Genomic DNA, 8088 nt, shown 5'->3' with positions numbered 1-8088 from the left:
TACGCGCATAACAGAGCTTGTTACGCAAACCAGTGACATGCAATATCTAGAAATGTTAGATATGGGATATGTAGAAGATTAGCAAAGCTGACTGAAACAATAACTCAGCTAAAATGACAGCCTCAGTTGTGTGTCCACGCAAGAGTACAAAAGTACCTGATAGGAATGGAAACTTTGTGAGATTGCAACAGCGGAAGTAAGCACTTTTGCTTTGGTACACCCTCCCCCCCCCCCCCCCCCCCCCCCCCCCTTTTAAACACTTCGACGACTGAGATTACCCGATACCTCTTCATAATCAAAGGGCAAGATGGTCTTTTTCAAAACTACGTCCTGAGACCTCCTGACTGTGCTTCCCATTAAGCCATGCCCCTCCTACCACGTTCAATATAAGCAGCGTAAAAATACCGAGAAAAGAAAAAGTACGCGCTGCTAGCAACTTCACCCCACCGGCGCTTGTGTTATTTTATAGAGTGAATATATAAGAAAACTCAACAAATTTCATATATATGAACTATTTCCTTCAAAAAATCGAAACTTTTATTGAAAAAGAAATGAACAATTTTGGAATCTCGAATAGTCTTTATATTGATGAACAAAATTTGAGCATCCATTTTTTGAAATTTGAACAAAATTTCAAGACATGAACAATTTCCGAACATCTTTTTAAAAATGTGGTTTTACTTTTTTCAGTATTTGTTTGTCCTGTTTTCCTTCTGTTTCTAATTTTTCTCTTTTTTTCTTTTTTTTCTTTTTAAAATTCATGGACCTTTTCTTAAATCAGTGTTTCAAATTGGTTAATATTTTCTTAAATTCATGAATTTTTTTTTCAAATCTGTAAACTCTTTTCCAAATCCATGAACTCTTTTCAACTTTTATGAACTTTTGTCGAAGTAAGCGAATATTTTTCAAATTCATGAATATTTACTTTCAAAATTAGTAAACTTTTTTCAAACCAGGAACTTTGGTCAGCCAATAGGCACCCAATGGTAGCGATGTCGTCGCCTAGTTGAACCAAGGCCTAAGCGTATTTTTTTCAAGTCTATTTTTACGTTTTCCTTTCCTTTTTTGTTAATTATTTTTTTCCTTTTTGAACTTTATTATTTTTTGAAACCTTTTTAAAATTTTGAAATATTTCTGGAATATTAAAAAATGTTATTTTTTTCAAGTATTGTTTACGATTATAAAATGTTCTAGAATTTTAGGAAATGTTTCCAGTTCTTATTCACAAATTTAAGAAATATTTGTGTTTCAAAAAAGTTGATAATTTTTTTTAAAGTTTGTTTTGCAATTTGTGTACATCGTCAATTGTTGAGAATTTGTTCACAATTTTAGAAGAAGTGTTCGTACACAATTTGAAATTCCAAAATTGTTGATGAATGTTGATTGATAAATGACGGAAATTGCCAATAACAGAGAAAAAAAACTACATGCCCGCGGATGCACCCGCCTGCCCTAATCTAGCACACTCCTCTCAACTGATGTTTTTTGGAACTATGGATAAATGACCCCAACTTCTTGCAGCTGTCTGACATGGACATACAAGGAACCCATGCCAGGTTTGAATGATTTCCGACATGGTATGCAAGTTGCGGCACGTCTGACCATTTATTCGTCGTGTTTGTCCGAGAAAACTTCAGAAAATGCATAATTTGTCGAAAACCAAAACAACTTGACATGGTGCCTTGAATTTGTCATACAAAGCCATGGGAATTTTTTTGAACTATTTCAAGGATGCCAGGAAACAGCGTGCTCTTCGACAAAGTGTCGGGGTTACAAATACGGGGTAGGCCCAAGTATACGATTGGCCCACTGGAGGCCCTAGACTCATATAAAATATGGCCCATAAGGTAATGGGCCAAGGGGCTCTATTGACAACCCACCAGGAATAAGGAAGGTGGCATGAGACAACACTGAGTCCTATCAGTCGGATATCAGGCCACATGACTGACGATCACCAAAGCACTCGGCCGAAGACCTGGCTGATGAGCGTTGAGGTACTTGGTGGAGACACTGGCGAATTCGACCGTGAACGCGAAAGAATTCTTCAGCTATTTCCACGGCACCGACGATAACGACAACGACGACAATGTGGACGACGACGCAGAAGATGGTGACGGCAGAGTCATTAACCTCTGCGGGAGCGGGAGCGATGGGGAGAGTAGTTAGTTAGGGTTTATGTTTTTGAATTAGTTTCGTTCACATTGTCCAAATCCTAAGATTTGAATGAAACTTGCTTGTTATGTTTAACTGAAATTTTGAATGAAACCTGCTTGTGATCCTTAGCTCTATCTACACCACTAAAATTTAAAATATAATGCATTTTAAATTTTAGACACTACGACAAATTTGGATTTTCCAAATCTAGTTCTAGGTGGTTCATATTAAATTTTAGACACAACCACATATTAATTTGGCTTTTCAAAGTTTGTCAACAAAACTTAATTCATAGAACAATTCATTTCACATCACGTCGAAACATGATATAGATAGAACAATTTGGCTCTTGCATCATAGAACATCAGATCTAAACATGAACTTGTAGCATCTCTTACTACTACCAAGATCAGTTTGTAGGTTCTTCCACTTCTCCAATCGATCTTGCACTTATTTCTACTTCTATATGTAAAACAATGCATGTATCACATGTGTTCAATAATGCAACAGAGTTCTAATAAAAGTTTTTTCATGGTATAAATAATAAAACATAATTCAAACTAAATTTCTTTACGTGTTTAATAATACAGCAGAATTCAAACTAAGAACGACTTATTCTATTGTTTGTACTCCATAATAAGTTACTTTCATGTGGGTTGGACTCCCAAGTGCAATCCCACTGCAGCGGAGTTAGATCCGTGTAGCTTTAGATTTGGTAATAGAAATGGTTTTGCCCCGCAGAAGGTTTTCCCTGCTGTTTCCAAATCTGTTGGGAGTTTGATTTTTTTTTCGTTTCTTTTGAGAGTCAAGTTTAGTCTCACCTTGTAATTGTGCTACTTATGGAGTTATGGTCAGCTAATGTACTCACTACTGGAATTTCCTCATACGCCGAGTGCCAGGATCTTCGCCGAGTGCCAAATCACGGGCTCTCGGCAAAGAAAAGTAAGCCGAGAGGTATACTCAGCAACAACTGCCGCATGGTAAACCCTATCGTTTGGTGATACAAAGTGAAAAAGCACACTCGGCAAACGATATATTTGCCGAGAGCCAACCGAGACCACACGGGAAAGGGTAGCCACATGGCAAGTCCGACAGTGGTTGACGTCGCTTTGACGGTGGCGCCGCTTTGCCAATCGCTCATGAATTAGCCCTCGGCAAAGCCTTGTTTACTTGCCTTATTAATTTTCTCTTTTTCATCTATGTGGGAGCTAAGTTTAGTCCCACCTCACTTAACCACAACCATCAGGACCGGTTTAAATAGTTGGATAGTCCAGAACAAGCAATGTTCGGTCTTCATTAGACTCTTGTTAAGGATATAGACTCTTACTATGAATCTTCACTTGTTCTGGACGGAGAAGGTCGATAGTGACAGTCCATATTCCTAATGATGGATGCCGGCGCTTTTTATTAATTTAATTAAATATATTATTTCGTCTGTATAAGAGCTAATTTTCAGCAGCAGCCACGATGAGCTCTCGCAGGTCTCAACGACGCAGCCCGCATCATGGCACTGGTCTAGTACATCGCGTCGTGCAGCAACTACTAGTTGCTAGCCTATAGCCCGCCACAACCCCTGAGGCCGCTTGTAAACCGCACCATCTCTGAGCTAGTCTCTCGGTATTGTGAGGGAACGTATCCGGTTTGTGAAGGAAGTGCGGATCCTATTGCTCGATTCGCCTCCAAACTTCTAGACCTCCTCAGCCGAAGACACGTGTCAGGCCCCTGCATTTTTCGGACCATCTTGATATATTTGAGACATTTATTGCACTGCTAGGGTTGCAGCGCCGGAAATTGTAAATCAGCAAGTGATACGTCTCCAACGTATCTATAATTTTTGATTATTCCATGCTATTATATGATCAATCTTGGATGTTTTATATGCACTAATATGCTATTTTATATCATTTTTGGGACTAACCTATTAAGCTAGTGCCAAATGCCAGTTGCCTTTTTTTTGCTTGCTTTTGGCTTTTCAGAAAATCAATACCAAACCGAGTCCAAATGTCATGAAACTTTTTGAAGATTTTTTCTGGACCATAAAAGACCCTAGAACCTTTAGGATAAGTCCAGGGGAGCCACGAGGTGGCGACAAGCTCGGGAGGCGCGCCCCAGGGGTGGCGCCCCAGGGGTGGCGCCCCTAGGCTTGTGGGCCCCACTATGGCACCTCCAACCCTAATTCCACTTCTATAAATTCTCAAATATTCCTCGTATACCAGAGAGCCACACAATACACTTTTTTCGCCACCACAAGTTTTTATTCCAACAAGATCCCATCTGAAGGCCTTTTCCAGTTCTCTGCCGGAGGGGGATTCGATCACGGAGGGCTTCTACATCAACCTTGCTGCCATTCCGATGATGTGTGAGTAGTTGACCACAGACCTACGAGCCCATAGCTAGTAGTTAGATGACTTCTTCTCTCTCTCCGATCTTCAATACAATGTTCTCCTCGATGTTGTTGGAGATCTATTCGACGTAATCTTATTTCGCGGTGTGTTCGTCGGGATCCGATGAATTGTGGGCCTATTGAAGGAAATATGCCCTAGAGGCAATAATAAAGTTGTTATTTATATTTCCTTATATCATGATAAATGTTTATTATTCATGCTAGAATCGTATTATCCGGAAACTTAGTACATGTGTGAATACATAGACAAAACTGAGTGTCCCTAGTATGCCTCTACTTGACTAGCTCATTCATCAAAGATGGTTAAGTTTCCATACCATAGACATGTGTTGTCATTTGATGAACGGGATCACATCATTAGAGAATGATGTGATGGACAAGACCCATCCGTTAGCTTAGCATTATGATCGTTAAGCTTTATTTCTATTGCTTTCTCCATGACATACATATTCCTTTGAATATGAGATTATGCAACTCCCGAATACCGGAGGAACACCTTGTGTGCTATCAAACATCACAACGTAACTGGGTGATTATAAAGATGCTCTACAGGTGTTTCCTAAGGTGTTTGTTGGGTTGGCATAGATCGAGATTAGGATTTGTCACTCCAAGTATCGGAGAGGTATCTCTGGGCCCTCTCGGTAATGCACATCACTATAAGCCTTGCAAGCAATGTGACTAATGAGTTAGTTATGGGATGATGCATTACGGAACGAGTAAAGAGACTTGCTAGTAACAAAATTGAACTAGGTATGCTGATACCGACGATCGAATCTCGGGCAAGTAACATACCGATGACAAAGGGAATGACGTATGTTGTTATGCGGTTTGACCGATAAAGATCTTCGTAGAATATGTAGGAACCAATATGAGCATCCAGGTTCCGCTATTGGTTATTGACCGGAGACGTGTCTCGGTCATGTCTACATAGTTCTCGAACCCGTAGGGTCCGCACGCTTAACGTTTGATGACGATTTGTATTATGAGTTATGTGTTTTGGTGACCGAAGTTTGTTCGGAGTCCCGGATGAGATCACGGACATGACGAGGAGTCTCGAAATGGTCGAGAGGTAAAGATTGATATATTGGAAGGTTATATTCGGACACCGGAATGGTTCCGGAGTGATTCAGATATTTTTCGGAGTATCGAGGGGTTACCGGAACCCCCCTGGGAAGTAATGGGCCTTATTGGGCCATAGGGGAGAAGAGGAGGCAGGGCAACGGAGGTGGCGCGCGCCCCCATGGATTCCTAATTGGACTAGGGGAGGGGGCGGCGCCCCCCTTGCCCTTTCCTACTCCCTCTCCCTTTCCCTCTTTCCTACTCCGAAAAGGAAAGGGGAATCCTACTAGGACTTTGGAGTCCTAGTAGGACTCCCCACACTTGGCGTGCCCCTAAGGGGCCGGCCTCCTCCTCCCCTCCTTTATATACGGGGGCAGGGGGCACCCCATAGCACATCAATTGTTCTCAGCTTTGTGCCGTGCCCCCCTCCACAGTTTCCTCCTCCTGTCATAGCGTCGTAGTGCTTAGGCGAAGCCCTACGCGGATCACATCATCAACACCGTCACCATGCCGTTGTGCTGATGGAACAATCCCTCGACCCTCTGCTGGATCAAGAGTTTGTGGGACGTCATCGAGCTGAACGTGTGCTGAACACGGAGGTGCCGTACGTTCGGTACTTGGATCGTGAAGACGTTCGACTACATCAACCGCGTTAACCTAACGCTTCTGCTTTCGGTCTACGAGTGTACATGGACACACTCTCCCCTCTCGTTTCTATGCATCAACCGCGTAGGAATTTTTTTGAAATTGCATGGTACGTTCCCCAACAGTGGCATCCGAGCCAGGTCTATGCGTAGATGATATGCACGAGTAGAACACAAAGAGTTGTGGGTGATAATAGTCATACTGCTTACCACCAACGTCTTACTTTGATTCGGCGTTATTTTTGGATGAAGCAGCCCAGACCAACATTACATGACCACGTTCATGAGACCGGTTCTACCGACGTGCTTCGCACACAGGTGGCTGGCGGGTGTCTGTTTCTCCAACTTTAGTTGAATTGAGTTTGACTACGGCCGGTCCTTGTTGAAGGTTAAAACAACACACGTGATGAAAAATCGTTGTGGTTTTGATGTGTAGGCAAGAACGGTTCTTGCTAGAAGCCCGTAGCAGCCACGTAAAACTTGCAACAACAAAGTAGAGGATGTCTAACTTGTTTTTGCAGGGCATGTTGTGATGTGATATGGTCAAGACATGATGTGATATAATTTATTGTATGAGATGATCATGTTTTGTAGAAGTTATCGGCAACTGGCAGGAGCCTGATGGTTGTCGCTTTATTATATGAAATGCAATCGCCATGTAATTGCTTTACTTTATCACTAAGCGGTCGCGATAGTCATAGAAGCAATAGTTGGCGAGACGACAACGATGCTATGATGGAGATCAAGGTGTCAAGCCGATGATGATGGAGATCATGACGATGCTTTGGGGATGGAGACCAAAGGCACAAGATGATGATGGCCATATCATGTCACATATTTTGATTGCATGTGATGTTTATCTTTTATGCATCTTATTTTGCTTAGTACGACGGTAGCATTATAAGATGATCCCTCACTAAATTTCAAGGTATAAGTGTTCTCCCTGAGTATGCATTGTTGCTATAGTTCGTCGTGCTGAGACACCACGTGATGATCGAGTGTGATAAGCTCTACGTTCACATACAACGGGTGCAAGCCAGTTTTGCACGTGCAGAATACTTGGGTTAAACTTGACAAGCCTAGAAAATGCAAATATGGCCTCGGAACACTGAGACCGAAAGGTCGAACGTGAATCATATAGTAGATATGGTCAACATAGAGATGTTCACCATTGAAAACTACCCCATCTCACGTGATGATCGGACATAGTTTAGTTGATCTGGATCACATGATCATTTAGATGACTAGAGGGATGTCTATCTAAGTGGGATTTCTTAAGTAATATGATTAATTGAACTTTAATTTATCATGAACTTAGTACCTGATAGTTTTTGCATATCTATGTTGTTGTAGATCAATGGCCCGTGCTACCGTTCCCTTGAATTTTAATGCATTCCTAGAGAAAGCTAAGTTGAAAGATGATGGTAGCAACTACACGGACTGGGTTCGTAACTTGAGGATTATCCTCATTGTTGCACAAAAGAATTACGTCCTGAAAGCACCGCTAGGTGCAAGGCCCGCTGCAAAGGAAACTCCGGACGTTATGAACGTCTGGCAGACTAAAGCTGATGACTACTCGATAGTTCAGTGTGCCATGCTTTACGGCTTAGAATTGGGACTTCAAGGACGTTTTGAACGTCATGGAGCATATGAGATGTTCCAAGAGTTGAAGTTAATATTTCAAGCAAATGCCCGAGTTGGGAGATATGAAATCTCCAACAAGTTCTATAGCTGCAAGATGGAGGAGAACAGTTCTGTCAGTGAACACATACTCAGAATGTCTGGGTACCATAACCACTTGACTCAGTTGGGAGTTAATCTTGTTGA

Source organism: Triticum aestivum, chromosome 1D, assembly GCF_018294505.1.
Source record: "Triticum aestivum cultivar Chinese Spring chromosome 1D, IWGSC CS RefSeq v2.1, whole genome shotgun sequence".
NCBI lineage: Eukaryota > Viridiplantae > Streptophyta > Magnoliopsida > Poales > Poaceae > Triticum > Triticum aestivum.
This window is presented reverse-complemented; position numbering follows the sequence as displayed.